Source organism: Oncorhynchus masou, chromosome 6 (assembly GCF_036934945.1).
Source record: "Oncorhynchus masou masou isolate Uvic2021 chromosome 6, UVic_Omas_1.1, whole genome shotgun sequence".
Lineage (NCBI taxonomy): Eukaryota > Metazoa > Chordata > Actinopteri > Salmoniformes > Salmonidae > Oncorhynchus > Oncorhynchus masou.
In genome coordinates, this window is record NC_088217.1 from 30176548 (window position 1) to 30193848 (window position 17301).

At 41.8% G+C, this 17301-nt stretch overlaps 1 long non-coding RNA gene across 1 annotated transcript; it reads right to left on the reverse strand.

The window, feature by feature from the left end:
- Nucleotides 1-902: 902 nt before the first annotated feature.
- On the reverse strand, nt 903-3652 carry LOC135541875 (uncharacterized). The gene is made up of 2 exons (XR_010456004.1): nt 2794-3652; nt 903-1706 (listed from the first exon to the last, which is right to left on the reverse strand). It is a non-coding gene; the product is annotated as an uncharacterized LOC135541875 (long non-coding RNA).
- Nucleotides 3653-17301: the final 13649 nt, after the last annotated feature.

Sequence of the window (17301 nt, forward strand, 5' to 3'; positions counted from 1 at the left end):
GCTTAATTATAGTCCTTCAATCGCTATGAATCATATTGTAATGAGGCACCATGACCTTTTACCTCTGTTTGACCTCTGATCTCTTGGCTCTGGTTATTTTTCCATGCGGACCTGGTTCCACTTCACCTCCAATGTGCTGCAGCAGCCCATAAGCAGTATCTCAGCATGGAGCTCCACGGCTCAGACTCACACTGTGCGGCAGAGCCCACTCCTCGGAGTCTAATCAGCCATACAGAAAGCACAGATCCTGTCGGCTTAACCCCCCGCTGTCTGCTCTGTTCTGCATGTGTCTCTGTGTTTGTGTGTGCATGTGTGCACGCTATATCAGAGTGGGAGAGAATAAGAACTTTATTCCACCATATTACCAGCTCATCAATCAGTGCTTCAGGAATCAGTGAAGGAACTGGGGTAATATCGTACAACATGCCACCTTCACGCCACATGACACAGGGGAATATGGTTAACATGAGACAATAGGTGGTGTATATACTGTTCCCTCCTGATCCGACCAAATCATTCCTCTCACAACGCTCACATTACAAACATGCTGAGAGAAACTGCTATGAATATGCCAGGGGAGAGCGGTGCAGAGTAACAGGATCTCTGAGAGAATAGTAATATACCTGGGGAGAGGGGGTGAGGGGTCTGAAGATGGATATGACCAGATGGAGGGTAGTAGGAGGTCGTGGATGTGGTGGGTTGCTGCTGAGTGCATGTCTTAAGCATTAGCAGAGTGCCATCAATCCCTTCTGTCTGTTTAGAAAGGTGTCTTATTGCTCTGTGAACTGCATACAGGCAGTAGATTAGGGGACTGTGTTAACCAAGAGGATATGACTTTACTGTGTGAGAATAATAGTCAATACTGAGCTATAAAAGATCGAAATGAGAAAGACCAGTGCAGCTCATTTTGGTAATATTTTTTATGTATCAAATGGATTTGTGAGTCTGTGCTGCCCTCTAGTGGGTATTACAATAAAGCCCTTGTGAGCACTAAGCACTGAATATGAGAAGTAATGTGCTTCTTTGTATGAAAAATACTGTACCTAAATATGTAATATGTAAAAAAATAAAATAATGTAGAAATAGTTGTTCATGAAAACAATGGATACTGAGTGTACAAAACATTAAGATCACCTTCCTAATATTGAGTTGTGCCCCCTTTTGCCCTCAGAACAGTCTCAATTCATTGGAGCATGGACTCCACAAGGTGTCAAGCATTTTACAGGGATGCTGGTCCATGTTCACTCCAATGCTTCCCACAGTTGTGTCAAGTTGACTGGATGCCCTTTGTTCGGGTGGTGGACCATTCTTGGTACACGGGAAACTGTTGAGTGAAAAAAACAGCAGCGTTGCAGTTCTTGACACAAACCGTTTCCAGTTCTTGACACAAACCTTACCCATTCACTCTCTGAATGGCACACATACACAATCCATGGCTCTTGAGTTGGATCGAGGTCAGCACCTCAGGAGTAAATGTCAGTTGGCTTTTCATAGCCGATCATTCAGAGTTAGAGACAGCAGGTGCAGTAGAGAGTGTGTCCAAAACAGCAGGTCTGGGACAGGTAGCACATTCGGTGAACAGGTCAGGGTTCCATAGCCGCAAGGAGAACGGTTGAAACTGGAGCAGCAGCATGACCAGGTGGACTGGGGACAGAAAGGGGTCATCAGGCTAGGTAGTCCCGAGGCATGGTCCTAGGGCTCAGGTCCTCCGAGAGAAAGAAAGAGAGAGAATTAGAGAGAGCATACTTAAATTCACACAGGACACCGGATAAGACAAGAGAAATACTCCAGATATAACAGACTGACCCTAGCCCCCCGACACATAAACTACTGCCGCATAAATACTGGAGGCTGAGAGAGGAGGGGTCAGGAGACACTGTGGCCCCATCCGAGGACACCCCCGGACAGGGCCAAACAGGCAGGATATAACCCCACCCACTGCCAAAGCACAGCCTCCAAACCACTAGAGGGATATCTTCAACCACCAACTTACCATCCTGAGACAAGGCTGAGTATAGCCCACAAAGATCTCCCCCACGGCACAACCCAAGGAGGGGCGCCAACCCGGACAGGAAGATCACGTCAGTGACTCAACCCACTCAAGTGATGCACAGCTCCGAGGGACGGCATGGAAGAGCACCAGTAAGCCAGTGACTCAGCCCCTGTAAAAGGGTTAGCGGCAGAGAATCCCAGTGGAAAGAGGGGAATCGGACAGGCAAAGACAGCAAGGGCGTTTCGTTGCTCCAGAGCCTTTCCGTTCACCTTCACACTCCTGGGCCAGAGTACACTCAATCATATGACCCACTGAAGAGATAAGTCTTCAGTAAAGACTTAAAGGTCAAGACCGAGTCTGCATCTCTCACATAGGTAGGCAGACCATTCCATAAAAATGGAGCTATATAGGAGAAATCCCTGCCTCCAGCTGTTTGCTTAGAAATTCTAGGGACAGTTAGGAGGCCTGCATCTTGTGACGGTAGCGTACGTGTAGGTATGTACGGCAGGACCAAATCAGAAAGATAGGTAGGAGCAAGCCCATGTAATGCTTTGTCGGTTAGCAGTAAAACCTTGAAATCAGCCCTTGCCTTAACAGGAAGCCAGTGTAGAGGCTCGCACTGGAGTAATATGATACCTTTTTTTGGTTCTAGTCAAGATTCTAGCAGTGTTTAGCACTGTTTATTTAGTGCTTTATATGTGGTTATTTCATGAAATTATGTACTCTAAGAATGTGTAATTAATTCAAATTGTTGTGTCATGAAATACATTGTTTCTTTAACATAACCTACAATAACTTACTTTGTTTGGAGACTTGCTGCTTGATTGTAGAGTTTCAGATTGGCGGCCTTCAGTTGATGTCTCCCCACTGTATGGCAGCTGAAATGTCCCAATCGTATGTTTGTATCTATACATACCGACTCTGATCCTTAAGGCTGTGTTTAGACTGGCAGCCCGTGTCTGATCTTTTTTCCACTAGTTGGTCTTCTGACCAATAACGTCAGACCTTTTCACATCAGATCTTTTTCAGAGCTGATCTGATTGGTCAAAAGACCAATAAGTGAAAAATATCAGAATTAGGCTGTCTGTGTAAACAAAGCCTTTTTATAACTGAGGTCTTTAGCCACACCCTCCGTAGGAAATCTAGTTTCATTTCTTGAGAACTGAATGACTATCAGGTTAATAAGTAGCCTGAACAGCCGCTAGTGGTTGCTGTTTGCCTGTGTTTGGAAGGTCCTAACTTGTTTAGCATGGTGAGCTGTATCTTTGTAGATAGTACTTTACAATATGTAATTATCAGGTACTTACTGAGATATTTCATAGTAAAATGGTAAATGGACCTTGTTTCCATTTTATCCAGGTAAGTTGACTGAGAACACATTCTCATTTACAGCAACAACCTGGGGAATAGTTACAGGGGAGAGGAGGGGGATGAATGAGCCAATTGTAAACTGGGGATTATTAGGTGACCATGATGGTTTGAGGGACAGATTAGGAATTTAGACAGGACACCAGGGTTAACACCCCTACTCTTACGATAAGTGCCATGGGATCTTTAATGACCTCAGAGAGTCAGGACACCCATTTAAGGTCCCATCCAAAAGACAGCACCCTACACAGGGCAGTGTCCCCAATCACTGCCCTGGGATATATATATATATATTATTTTTTAGACCAGAGGAAAGAGTGCCTCCTACTAGCCCTCAAACACCACTTCCAGTAGCATCTGGTCTCCCATCCAGGGACTGACCAGGACCGACCCTGCTTAGCTTCAGAAACAAGCCAGCAGTGGTATGCAGGGTGGTATGCTGCTGGCCATTGGATTTATTGAAATTTTTCTGATGTATCAAATACTTATGCCATGCAATAAAATGCAAATCAATTTCTTAAAAATCATACAATGTGATTTTCTGGATTTGTGTTTTAGATTCCGTCTCTCACAGTTGAAGTGTACCTATGATAAAAATTACAGACATCTACATGCTTTGTAAGTAGGAAAACCTGCAAAATTGGCAGTGTATCAAATACTTGTTCTTCCCACTGTATATGAGATCATGTGACAGGTCACATGACACAGATTGCACACAGATGGACTTTATTTAATTAATTATGTGACTTCTGAAGGTAATTGGTTGCATCAGATCTTATTTAGGGGCTTCATAGCAAAGGGGGTGAATGCATATGCCCGCACCACTTTTCCGTTTAGCTCTTTTTTTATATATTTTTTAAACAAGTACTTTTTTTTCATTTCACTTCATCAATTTGGACTATTTTGTTTATGTCCATTACATGAAATCCAAATAGAAATATAATTAAATTACAGGTTGTAACGCTCCTCACACTTTTAAATTACCCAAAGCAAAATAGGTAAAATGCCAATGGGGGTGAATACTTTTGCAAGGCACTGTATATTAGCCTATAAAGAAATACATTTTGAAGCATTTGCGATTGCAACACAATAGGCTGGCAGGAACATTAAGCGCTCAGTATTTAAACAACATTTTGTTCTATTAAATCATTATAGTCTATAAATTGCACGTATAGGCTGAAGTTGGTCCCTTTCCAAGTTCGGGCGACGTTCAGCGGTCAAAGAACTTCTAGCCATCGCTGATCCTCTTTTCATTTTCCTTTAGTTTTGTCTTATCTTCCATCACACCTGGTTCCAATCCCATCAATTACATGTTGTGTATTTAATCCTCTGTTCCCCCTCAAGTCCTTGTCGGTAATTGTTTATTGTAAGTGCTTGTGCACGTCTGTCCTGGTGTGCGTCGGTTTATGTACCCATTATTTGATTGTTCTGTGTTCCTGGTTTTTTTTTGTTATTAAACTGCGCAGTTTGGAAACACAGTTTTTGCTCTCCTGCGTCTGACTTCTCTGCCGCCAGTACGCACCCCTTACATTGGCAGGAATGCAGAGTTGTTTTTTGTTTTTCCATAGGTAGGCCTAAAGGTTTTTAGGCAAAATAACCCTGTCAACACGGAAAGCTCCTTGAAAAAGGTCATGTCAGGCCTATTGGGCCAAAATCAATGATGGCCTATTGCATGGACAATAGAATGAAAATAAACGAAACAATGACACACTTAGCTAGCTAGCCACTTCATTCCTTTCTGTTAGCATGTGCAAATAGTACACAATTATGCTTTCGGGATATGTATTTTCAGATTCCACAATGATTCATTAGTTCAAATCAAACTTTATTTGTCAAATGCGCCAAATACAACAAGTGTAGACATTACCATGAAATGCTTACAAGCCATTAACCAACAGTGCATTTCAGAAATAGTAAAAGTATTTACCAAATAAACTAAAGTAACACAATAAAATCAAAATAGAGAGGCTATATACAGGGGGTATGTACCAATTGGGGGAGGCGGTGGTAGGGTTAGCAAGGAAGGTATATTCTTAAAAAAGCAGTGGGGCAAAAAAGTATTTAGTCAGCCACCAATTGTGCAAGTTCTCCCAAAAAAGTCAATGTGAGGGTTACAGGTTAGTTGAGGTCATTTGTACATGTAGGTAGGGGTGAAATGACTATGCATAAATAATAAATAGCGCGTAACAGAAGTGTGCAAAACAAATGGGGGAGGTCAATGTAAATATGAATTGTTCAGCAGTCTTATGGCTTGGGGTAGAAGCTGTTAAGGAGCCGTTTGGTCCGCTTGCCGTGCAGTAGCAGAGAGAACAGTCTATGACTTGGGTGACTGTAGTCTTTGACAATTTTTGGGGCTTTCCTCTGATACAGCCTATTATAAAGATCCTGGATTGCAGGAAGCTTAGAGATGTACTGGGTACGCACTACACTTGTACGGCCGTACGGTCGGATGCCGAGCAGTTGCCATACCAGGCGGTGATGCAACCGGTCAGGATGCTCTCAATGGTGCAGCTGTAGAACTTTATGAGGTTCTGAGGACCCATACCAAATCTTTTCAGTCTCCTGAGGGGGAATAGGTGTTGTTGTGCCCTCTTCAAGCACCATGGTCTTGTGGCGGATGAGCTTCAACTGGAAGCCAGTGGAGGGCGGAGGACGGGGTGATGTGAGAGAACTTGGGAAGGTTGAACGACTGTCTTGGTGTGTTTGGACCATGATAGTTTGTTGGTGATGTGAATACCAAGAAACTTTAAACTCTTGGCCCGCTCCACTACAGCCCCAAATTCTGTTACAAATTTGAAAAACATACAATATGTTACGAATTTGCAAACATATGTCACGATTTCTAGCTAGGTGGCTCCTGGGAGACACAGTGGAACCCTAGGTTAGAGGCAGAGCTGTCAGGGGTGTTCTGACTATGTACTGCACACCTGTACCTGTAACAGTAGGACTGGAGTGGTAGAGAGAGAATAAGAAAGCAGACATTTGCATGTAAATTACAGCAATTGAATCAAAGGCCCGTTTAAAATGTTTTTCTAAATGCACCCTTAGTTCCATGCTCCCTGGAAGTACTACTCACTGATCCAACAACTGGATAGATCAGATATGCCTCGTACCTACGACTGCAGCACAGCCCTGAAAAAAATAAATAAACGTAAACCACGCCCTCTCGTATAATTGCTTTATTACTCAAGTATAAGTATTGAAAGTAAGTAAGAATTCAAACAAGGCCGACATGTGTTTTAGATTCATAAAGGCTATTTAAATGAATTCCTTTCCTTCTTCACAAGACTCCTTCAGATTAAACAATTCCAGCTCTGTGCTCAGGACTCGTTTTGCATGCTGTCCATCGCATCACCAAAGCAACCCGAGCTCGTGGGCAGACTGGTTGTGTCACCAGTTGCTTCTCCGAGGAGGCGGGGCTAACAGCTCAGTATACTATGGAAGATAGCCTAGCAACTTTTTATTTAACTAGGCAAGTCAATTAAGAACACATTCTTATTTACAATGATGGCATAACAAGAGGCAAAGGGCCTCCTGTGGGGACGGGGGCTGGGATAAAAATAAATGTATAAAAACAAGTAGGACAAAACACACATCACGACAAGAGAGACACCACAACACTCCATAAAGAGAGACATAAGAGAACACAACAACAACACAAACATGGTAGCAACGCAGCATTGCAGCAGCACAACACAGGACAAACATTGTTAGGCACAGACAACAGCATGAAGGGCAAAGACGTAGAGACAACAAAACATCACACGAAGCAGCCACAAGTTTCAGTAAGAGTGTCCATGATTGAGTCTTTGAATGTACAGATGGAGATAAAACTGTCCAGTTTGAGTGTTTTTGCAGCTCCCTTGCATTACCAATTACAACAATACATTGTGTTAGTCAAGATGAAAGACTCTCCCTCTAGCTTTGGTAGCTGAGTCAGGCTAGTCTACATGGGCATAGAAGTCAAATACACACCAGAGCCTAGCCGGTCTCTGAACCACCCACACAGAGACAACAGGCCCCTCCATACAGAAAGGTCTACTGTACTGGTCTACACTGCACTAAGCTAAAGCCCTGCCTTTCCTTGGTGTTCACTGCTATTCTGACACTACACATCTGTATCAGTATTGGCCGTGGTATAGTTATAACCCTTTAGTTAATGGTTGTCTTGGTTACCTTATGAGACATGTAGGAGCCTCCTTTCTTCACTTGGTCTCTGCCTGATGGTGGTCCTGTCTGTAAAAGAGAGGAGAGAAAATATCAGAACATGAAGAAGAGGAAATCCTCACAGATATAAGTGACACATAAAAGAAATGTGTTTGTGTATTATCGTCCTTAGTGTGGTGAATAGTCCACCAATCAGATGTCCACTCCCATGCCTTCCCCACCATGTTGTACAGGCCATAGCCATTAGCAGGAAATGACATCACCTGCAGGAAACAGAGAGCTATGAAATGGATACTTTCATAATCTACACCAAAAAGGGGTTCACTTCAATTCTTCCCACAATTGTGTCAAGTTGGCTGGATGCCCTTTGTTTGGGTATTGGACCATTCTTGATACACACAGGAAACTGTTGAGCGGGAAAACCCCAGCAAAGTTGCAATTCTTGACACAAAGTCACACCCTGACCATAGTTTGCTTTGTATGTTTCTATGTTTTGTTTGGTCAGGGTGTGATCTGAGTGGGCATTCTATGTTGGATGTCTTGTTTGTCTGTTTCTGTGTTTGGGCCTGATATGGTTCTCAATCAGAGGCAGGTGTTAGTCATTGTCTCTGATTGGGAGCCATATTTAGGTTGCCTGTTTTGTGTTGGGTTTTGTGGGTGGTTGTCTCCTGTGTCAGTGTTTGTACCACACGGGACTGTTTCGGGTTTTCACGTTTCTTGTTTTGTAGTTTATTCATGTATAGTTTCAATATTAAAGAATCATGAATTATAACCACGCTGCATTTTGGTCCACCTCACCTTCCCAGGAGTAATCTTGTTACACACAAACCAGTGCCCATGGCACCTACTGCCATACCCTATTTGAATTCACATCAATATTTTGTCTTGCCAAATCATTCTGAATGGCACATATACACAATCCATGTCTCAATTGACTCAAAGCTTAATAATCCTTCTTTAACCTGGAAAATGTGTTGTCGTGCCCTCTTCCCAACTGTCTTGGTGTGTTTGGACCATGATAGGTTGTTGGTGATGTGAATACCAAGAAACTAGAAACTCTCGGCCAGCTCCACTACAGCCCCGAATTCTGTTACAAATTTAAATAACATACAATATGTTATGAATTTGTAAAAATGTATGTTACGATTTTTAGCTAGGTGGCTCCTGGGAGACACAGTGGAACCCTAGGTTAGAGGCAGAGCTGTCAGGGGTGTTCTGACTATGTACTGCACACCTGTACCTGTAACAGTAGGACTGGAGTGGTAGAGAGAGAAAAAGAAAAGCAGACATTTGCATGTAAATTACAGCGATTGAATCTAAGGCCCTGTTTAAAATGTTTTTCTAAATGCACCCTTAGTTCCATGCTCCCTGGAAGTAATACTCACTGATCCAACAACTGGATAGATCAGATATGCCTCGTACCTACGACTGCAGCACAGCCCTGAAAAAAATAAATAAACGTAAACCACGCCCTCTCGTATAATTGCTTTATTACTCAAGTATAAGTATTGAAAGTAAATAAGAATTCAAACAAGGCCAACGTGTGTTTTAGATTCATAAATTAATTCCTTTCCTACCTCACAAGACTCCTTCAGATGAAACAATTCCAGCTCTGTGCTCAGGACTCGTTTTGCATGCTGTCTATCGCATCACCAAGGCAACCAGAGCTCGTGGGCAGACTGGTTGTGTCACCAGTTGCTTCTCCGAGGAGGCGGGGCTAACAGCTCAGTATACTATGGAAGATAGCCTAGCAACTTTTATTTAACTAGGCAAGTCAATTAAGAACACATTCTTATTTACAATGATGGCATAACAAGAGGCAAAGGGCCTCCTGTGGGGACGGGGGCTAGGATAAAAATAAATGTATAAAAACAGGTAGGACAAAACACACATCACGACAAGAGAGACACCACAACACTCCATAAAGAGAGACATAAGAGAACACAACAACAACACAAACATGGTGTCAAGAAAAGCTACTCGGTTTTTCATGCAAAAGTTTCCTGTGTGTATCATGAATGGTCCACCACCCAAAGGACACAACTGTGGGAAGCATTGGAGTCAACATGTGGAGTTGACACCTTGTAGAGTCCATGCCTCGATGAATTGAGGATGTTCTGATTGCAAATGTGGGTGCAACTCAATACTAGGAAGGTGATCCGAATGCTTTGTACACATATATGGGGTGGCAGGTAGCCTAGTGGTTAGAGCGTTGGGCGAGTAACCCAATCCCATAGCTGACAAGGTAAAAATCTGTCCTTCTGCCCCTGAACAAGGCAGTTAACCCACTGTTCCCCGGTAGGCTGTCATTGTAAATAAGAATTTGTTCTGAACTGACTTGCCTAGTCAAATAAAGGTTAAATACATATATATATTTTTTTAAATATATAAAATATAATATCGGTAGTGGCATATTCCCGAACAATAGATAAGTTCTTTGTTGAAGCAGTAATTCCCCTTAAATGACATATTAATATGAGTGGTTCCCTTAAACATACACACACCACAACACTACACTACCTGTGTTGTAGGCCACATCTGCAGGCGTACTCCCACTCAGTCTCTTGTGGGTCCAGGAGCAGTAGGCCAGACCATCCCCCCATGACACATGCAGCACAGGATGGTCCAGCCTGAACACACAACCAGGTTTATGGTTAATAATAACAACATACGGTCCTTTAGCAATATACAGAGCCTTCAGAAAGTATTCACACGCCTTGACTTTTTCCACATGTTGTTGTGTTACAGCCTGAATTTCACCATGAGGCCAATGGTGACTTTAAAACCGCTAAGGCTGTGATAGGAGAAAAGTGAGAATGATCAACAACATTATATTTACTCCACAATACCAACCTAAATGACAGAGTGAATAGAAGGAAGCCTGTACAGAATGACAAATATTCCAAAACATGCATCCTGTTTGGAATAAGGCACTAAAGAAAAACTGCATAAAATGTGTCAAGAAATTAGTTATGTACTGAATACAAAGTGTTTTTGGGTCCAATCCAACAAATCACATCACTGAGTACCACTCTTCATATTTTCATGTTATGGGTATGTTTGTCATCGGCAAAGACTAGGGAGTTTTTTAGGATAAAAATAAATGGAATAGTGCTAGACACAGGCAAAATCCTAGAGGAAAACATGGTTCAGTCTGCTTTCCAACAAACACTGGGAGATTAATTCACCTTTCAGCAGGACAATAACCTAAAACACAAGGCCAAATATACACTGGATTTGCTTAGACGATATTGAAAATCTATTGCAAGTCTTGAAAATGGATGTCTAGCAATGATCAACAATCAACTTGACAGAGTTGACACAAAAAATATACAGTGCCTTGCGAAAGTATTCGGCCCCCTTGAACTTTGCGACCTTTTGCCACATTTCAGGCTTCAAACATAAAGATATAAAACTGTATTTTTTTGTGAAGAATCAACAAGAAGTGGGACACAATCATGAAGTGGAACGACATTTATTTGATATTTCAAACTTTTTTAACAAATCAAAAACTGAAAAATTGGGCGTGCAAAATTATTCAGCCCCCTTAAGTTAATACTTTGTAGCGCCACCTTTTGCTGCGATTACAGCTGTAAGTCGCTTGGGGTATGTCTCTATCAGTTTTGCACATCGAGAGACTGCATTTTTTTCCCATTCCTCCTTGCAAAACAGCTCAAGCTCAGTGAGGTTGGATGGAGAGCATTTGTGAACAGCAGTTTTCAGTTCTTTCCACAGATTCTCGATTGGATTCAGGTCTGGACTTTGACTTGGCTATTCTAACATCTGGATATGTTTATTTTTGAACCATTCCATTGTAGATTTTGCTTTGTGTTTTGGATCATTGTCTTGTTGGAAGACAAATCTCCATCCCAGTCTCAGGTCTTTTGCAGACTTCATCAGGTTTTCTTCCAGAATGGTCCTGTATTTGGCTCCATCCATCTTCCCATCAATATTAATAAGTCAAGGGGTATGAATACTTTCTGAAGGCACTACAGCAACATATGTTCAGAACATTTGGCCCAAGCAGGAATCAATACAACTCAAACCAACTGAGCCATAAGAATCATGTTTATCAGCAGAACTCTACCTGAATGTGACATAGAGTAGTGACAGGGGGACACTGGATCTCATTAGGATGATCCAATGTAGAGACAGGACTTGACTTGATATTGGATTATATTCATTCTGATTAGGATGATCCTAGCTCCTACCTGTCTGTGATGTAGAGATGTAACTCCTACCTGTTAGTGACGCTGGAGTCGAGACCCTCGGGGTGCCTCCAGTCTGCCCCTCTGACTGGCAACCACCAGGGGGCAGCAGCCACCTGACAACCAGGAGGTCACAACATCAGCTGCTATATGACACAGGTAGACTGGAGCACAACTCGGCAGGAACTGATGTCTTGGTGGTCAGTCCGAGTGTGCACCACGCAAACGTGCATGCTTCTACACACAAACACTACTTCAGTACAAAAGGGGAAAGACCTACATTCCTAAGCGAGCAGTGTTTATGCTTAGTCTCTACTTCTGACACACTCTCCTCTCCCAGGCCCCCACTTCAACTGAATATGCACCCCAATATTGTCTACGGATCACCAACAGTTTACACATACCAGGCCTTCTCTCTTTCTCTTTCTCTCTCAGCAATTAAGGCGACTCCCACAACCTCTTCCTGTGAACTAGTTCATAGAGAAATAGAAAGAAGTGCTAAATGACTACAAAATACATTTGTAGAGATGTACATATTATGTCCATATTACATCAAGAACAGCTCAAATAAGCAAAGAGAAACAAGACATTCTTACTTTAAGACATGAAGGTCAGTCAATCCGGAACATTTCAAGAACTTTGAAAGTTTCTTCAAGTGCAGTCGTAAAAACCATCAAACGCTATGATGAAACTGGCTCTCATGAGGACCGCCACGGGAAAGGAAGACCCAGAGTTACCTCTGCTGCAGAGGATATTGCAGCCCAAATAAATGCTTCACAGAGTTCAAGTAACAGACACATCTCAACATCAACTGTTCAGAGGAGACTGCGTGAATCAGGGCCTTCATGGTCAAATTGCTGCAAAGAAACCACTACTAAAGGACACCAATAAAAAGAAGAGACTTGTTTGGGCCAAGAAACACAAGCAATTACCGGTGGAAATCTGTCCTTTTGTCTGATGAGTACAAATTTGAGATTTTTTGTACTAAGACGATGGTGGAGTGGGGTCCACGTCCTGTGCCAGAGCCGCCACCGTGGACAGACGCCCACCCAGACCCTCCCCTATGGGGTTAGGTGTGCGGCCGGGAGTCCGCACCTTTGGGGGGGGGGGGGGGGTGTACTGTCATGGCCTTAGTTATCTTTGTTTTCTTTATTATTTTGTTTAGGCCAGGGTGTGACATGGGTGATTTATTGTGTTTCATCTTGTCTAGGGGTTTCATTAGATTAATGGGGTTGTGTTCAGTTTAGTTGTCTAGGTAAGTCTATGGTTGCCTAGATTGGTTCTCAATCAGAGGCAGGTGTTTATCGTTGTCTCTGATTGGGAACCATATTTAGGCAGCCATATTCTTTGGGTATTTTGTGGGTGATTGTTTCCTGTGTCAGTGTTCGTGCCACACGGGACTGTTTCGGGTTTTCACGTTTCTTGTTTTGTAGTTGTATTCATGTTGAGATTTACTTATTAAAAGAACCATGGACACTTACCACGCCGCATATTGGTCCTCCGATCCTTAGCATCAAAGTAGACATCACGCAAGACTACAAATACCTGCAAGCTCCTGCACGTTATCTCTAACTGACACCTTTGCTAACAGGTATTGTGTCAATTTAAAACTTGAGCAAGACACTTCAGAGAATTGTACATTTAAATAAATGTTGCAAATGTATTCATACTACATGTAACTAACATTAGATAGTTAATCCAGAGATTCTTACCTTTGCCTCGATTCGGCAGTCTCGTCCAGATCATTATGGTATTTGTGGGTCTTTATGACTAGCATTTCATTTTGGGGGGTAAATTCAGGCGAATATATTGATAAGTTACCTTGTCCTAGAGACACTTACACGGTTATCAAAAGGTCATGCCAGGGAATTATGATTCATATTGTGATACTCTATTGACCTCCATACAAAAACTCTTAAAACAAAACATCGCCACCTGCTGGAGAAGACTGATTTTTGGCAGTTGGGCCTCTCGCTTCACCTCTTCCTCTCTAACATCATTCCTAGATGATAGTGCAGATCTAGATTCAGATCTAGCAGCCCATATCGGCTGCCTACAGACCAGAGTATGTGAGTGGAGTGGAGATGAGCAGTCAGAAATCCCACTGGGGCTCCACATCCTTTCCAACTGCTCCTCCAAAAACTGCTTCTTGCTCACAGGGGAAAGAAACTACCTCCAAATTCGCTCCATTCATTCAAATCCCCATAAAACCAAACACTCATCAATTTTTGTGACCACCTGGAATTACCATTTGGTTTTGAAGTAGCCTACTGAAACCAAACCATATGATTTTAATTAAAAGTATTTTAATAAACAACATGGAAAGGTGGTATCGTGGAAATTCTACACCATGTCGTGGAAATTACCACTAGATTAACTATCTTGGATTAGTTATAAATATCTTTGGGCTGCATAGTCTTACCAAAAGGCACAGACACACAGACTACATCAACAATTGAGAACTAAATAGTGGAAACCTTCTACTGTCTCTAATAATGTGACTAGGTGATGGAATGGAAAACAACCATGTATTTTCACAATAAGTGATGGTAATTTCTAGGTAATATTAGGAATATTGGGAATTTTAGGAATAACGTTATGGGCATATAGATTTGTTTAGTATTCTTTATAATTGTACCAATTTCCCACTAGTCTACAGCAGACATTCTGTTCACTTATATATAGGAGCATAAGGAGTTTTTATTTGTCTTTCCTTCATAGCAATAACAGGGGACTAAAGTTAGATACGTTCTGCCAAATCAATGAGTGCCATGTCTTTATGCCAAAACATTGTCACCCGACACATGTTCTTTTTGAAGATGTATTTATTCACTTAGAAAAATAACTTTAAAAAAATCATAAAATATCCACGTCATGGGGTAATCTTACATTTCATGAACAACATCACCGGCCTTGTGAAGAGGTGCACTTGATTTGTCTCGCTTGGCGGGCTAAGTAGGCAGAGTTTGCACTCTAGATCACTTTTTTTATTTAACCTTCATTTAACTAGACAAATCAATTAAGAATAAATTCTAGTTTACAATGACGGCCTACCAAAAGACAAAGGCCTCCCGTCCCTGGGAATGAGAATTTATTACATCAAAAACAAGTAGGACACATCTCGACAATATATTTCTAAAGAAAACTCTGGCTAACAGGCTGAGCACTTTAATTGGCAAATTGGTCCATTCGGACCAGACTGGCTTTATCCCTAACAAACTCATTCTTCAATCTTAGGTGCCTCTTTAACATGATGTATTCTCAGAGGTTACCCAACGTGGACCTTGCCGTTATATCTCTTGACGCCGAAAAGGCCCTTGATCAAGTTGAGTGGTCCTATCTATTCAAGGTCCTACAGAAATGTTATATTGGAGATGGGTTTACAAATTTGATCCAGCTTTTATATAGGAACCCCTGAGCGAGAATACTCACTAACCAATCGCTGTCGCCTATGCTCTTCGCTCTAATTGTTGAACCTCTCGCTCAGGCAATCAGATCTCATGCAGCAATACACGGCTATACTCTAAATAAGATTTCCCTATACGCAAATGACATTCTCCTCTATGTAACAGAACCCCAAGCTAGTATCCCAGCTATTCTTGATGTGATTAATTTGTTTGGTACCTTCTCGGGATACAGAATAAATTGGAACAAGAGCGAATTAATGCCCATACGGTTGCAAAACACCTCCTGGTTAGAACATCTTCAGAAAAATGTACCTACCTAGGAATTGGAGTTACCAAACAATACTCACTATTTAAAGATAATTTCCCCTCTCTGATGCAAAAACTCAAGGCAAACTTCTCTGCTTCTCTTCTCAAATTTCTCTGCTCGAAAGAATTAATGCCATTAAAATGGTCTTCCTCTCACAACTGCTCTACCTACAGTATACCAGAACATCCCAGTATTCATACCTAAGTCCTTTCATAAACAACTGGACTCAATTATCAATCCTTTCATCTGGGATTATAAAACCATCCTCAAAGGATAGGTAAAAAGAGGAGGAAAAAAGTGGAGAGCTAGGGATAAATACCATAGGGGATCTATATATAGAAGGGACCTTTGCCTCCTTTGAGTTGCTTCAGGGAAATGTATAATCTTCCCAGAAGTAACTTTTTCAGAAACGTACAAATTAGAGACTACGTTAGAAAACACCTCCCAACATTTGGGAATGCTAAACCTTCCATGTTTGACAGATGCATAAAAATATGCCCCACCTCAGACAAACTGATATCTTGTCTATATGATGCTTTTCAATCTGTTAGCACACCTTCTACAGATGCCATTAAGGCAAAATGGGAGGAAGAACTAGGGACTGACATTTCGGTGGCAGACTGGGAAGAGAGCTTGGAGTATATCCACACATGCTCCATTAATTCCAGACATCGTCTCATACAATTCAAGGTATTACACAGATTACACTATTCCAAAACTAAACTGCATAGGTTATTTCCTGATACATCCCCTACGTGTGATAAATGTCAGGCTGCGCAGGGTACACTACTCCACTGCTTTGCCCTATGCTCTAACTTGTATGGTTATTGGTGTGGAATTTTTAGGATCCTCTCTGAAGTTCTGGAGACTTCAATAGACCCAGACTCTCTTCTGATAATCCTGGGAGTGTTTGATTCCCTAAACGGATTATCAACCCCCAAAAACAACTCATCTCTTACAGTCTCATTTCGGCAAAAAAATGTATCTTGTTGTTTTGGAAAAATAGGGAAGCTCCCTCTACCAAATTATGGCTCAGCAAAATTGGCAAACACTGTACACTTAGAAAGAATTAGATATATTCTGAACAATAGATTATCAACATTTGGTCAAATCTGGAAACCTTTCCTCTCTTGCTTGGACCAGTCGGCGCTGAGAACCTGTACATTTAAACGCACTCTCAATTGTAATATTTGAATCTACCTTTGGGCAGCATGTGCTTGCCCCGCCATCCTAGCAGTTGGGGGGGGGGAGGGATAGGGGGGTGGTGACATCTACCCTCTTTCTTTCTACCTGTCCTTGTTCTGTATGCCTTGTTTTGTAATATTTGTTTTGTACCCAGAAATCTGAGTCTTGTTGTTTCTGTCTGCTCTGTTTAGATAAGAATTGCATACTTGTTTTTTATACCTATACACCATTCTTGTGTGTGTTCAATAAAAAATATTTGAACGAGAAAAAATTAAAACTGTCAGCATGGGTCCAGTGGGAGTGGTACCCGTCCAGTGATTGCTACAGTCATCTGTTTATGTGGGTTCAAGGGATTGCTGTTTGTGGACTCCCATACCTTCGTGTACTGTATATGATCAATTATAATATTCTGATCAGAGGTGAGCTCATACATTTTAGGGTAACATCTTCTGAATGCAAAGCTGAAATAAGCAACAAGAAAAGAAAACATTTGTTGGTTGTTAAAAAATAGTTGTCATTACTGACATATTAAACCACACTATCTTCAAATACTAAACCCCTTAGAGAAATGTTTGTAGGCATGATCATTTGTTGGGATGATGGAAATTGAAGCAGGCCATTTAAATTAAATCTCTTGTAGCAGGTCACAATAAAACCAGGCAACGA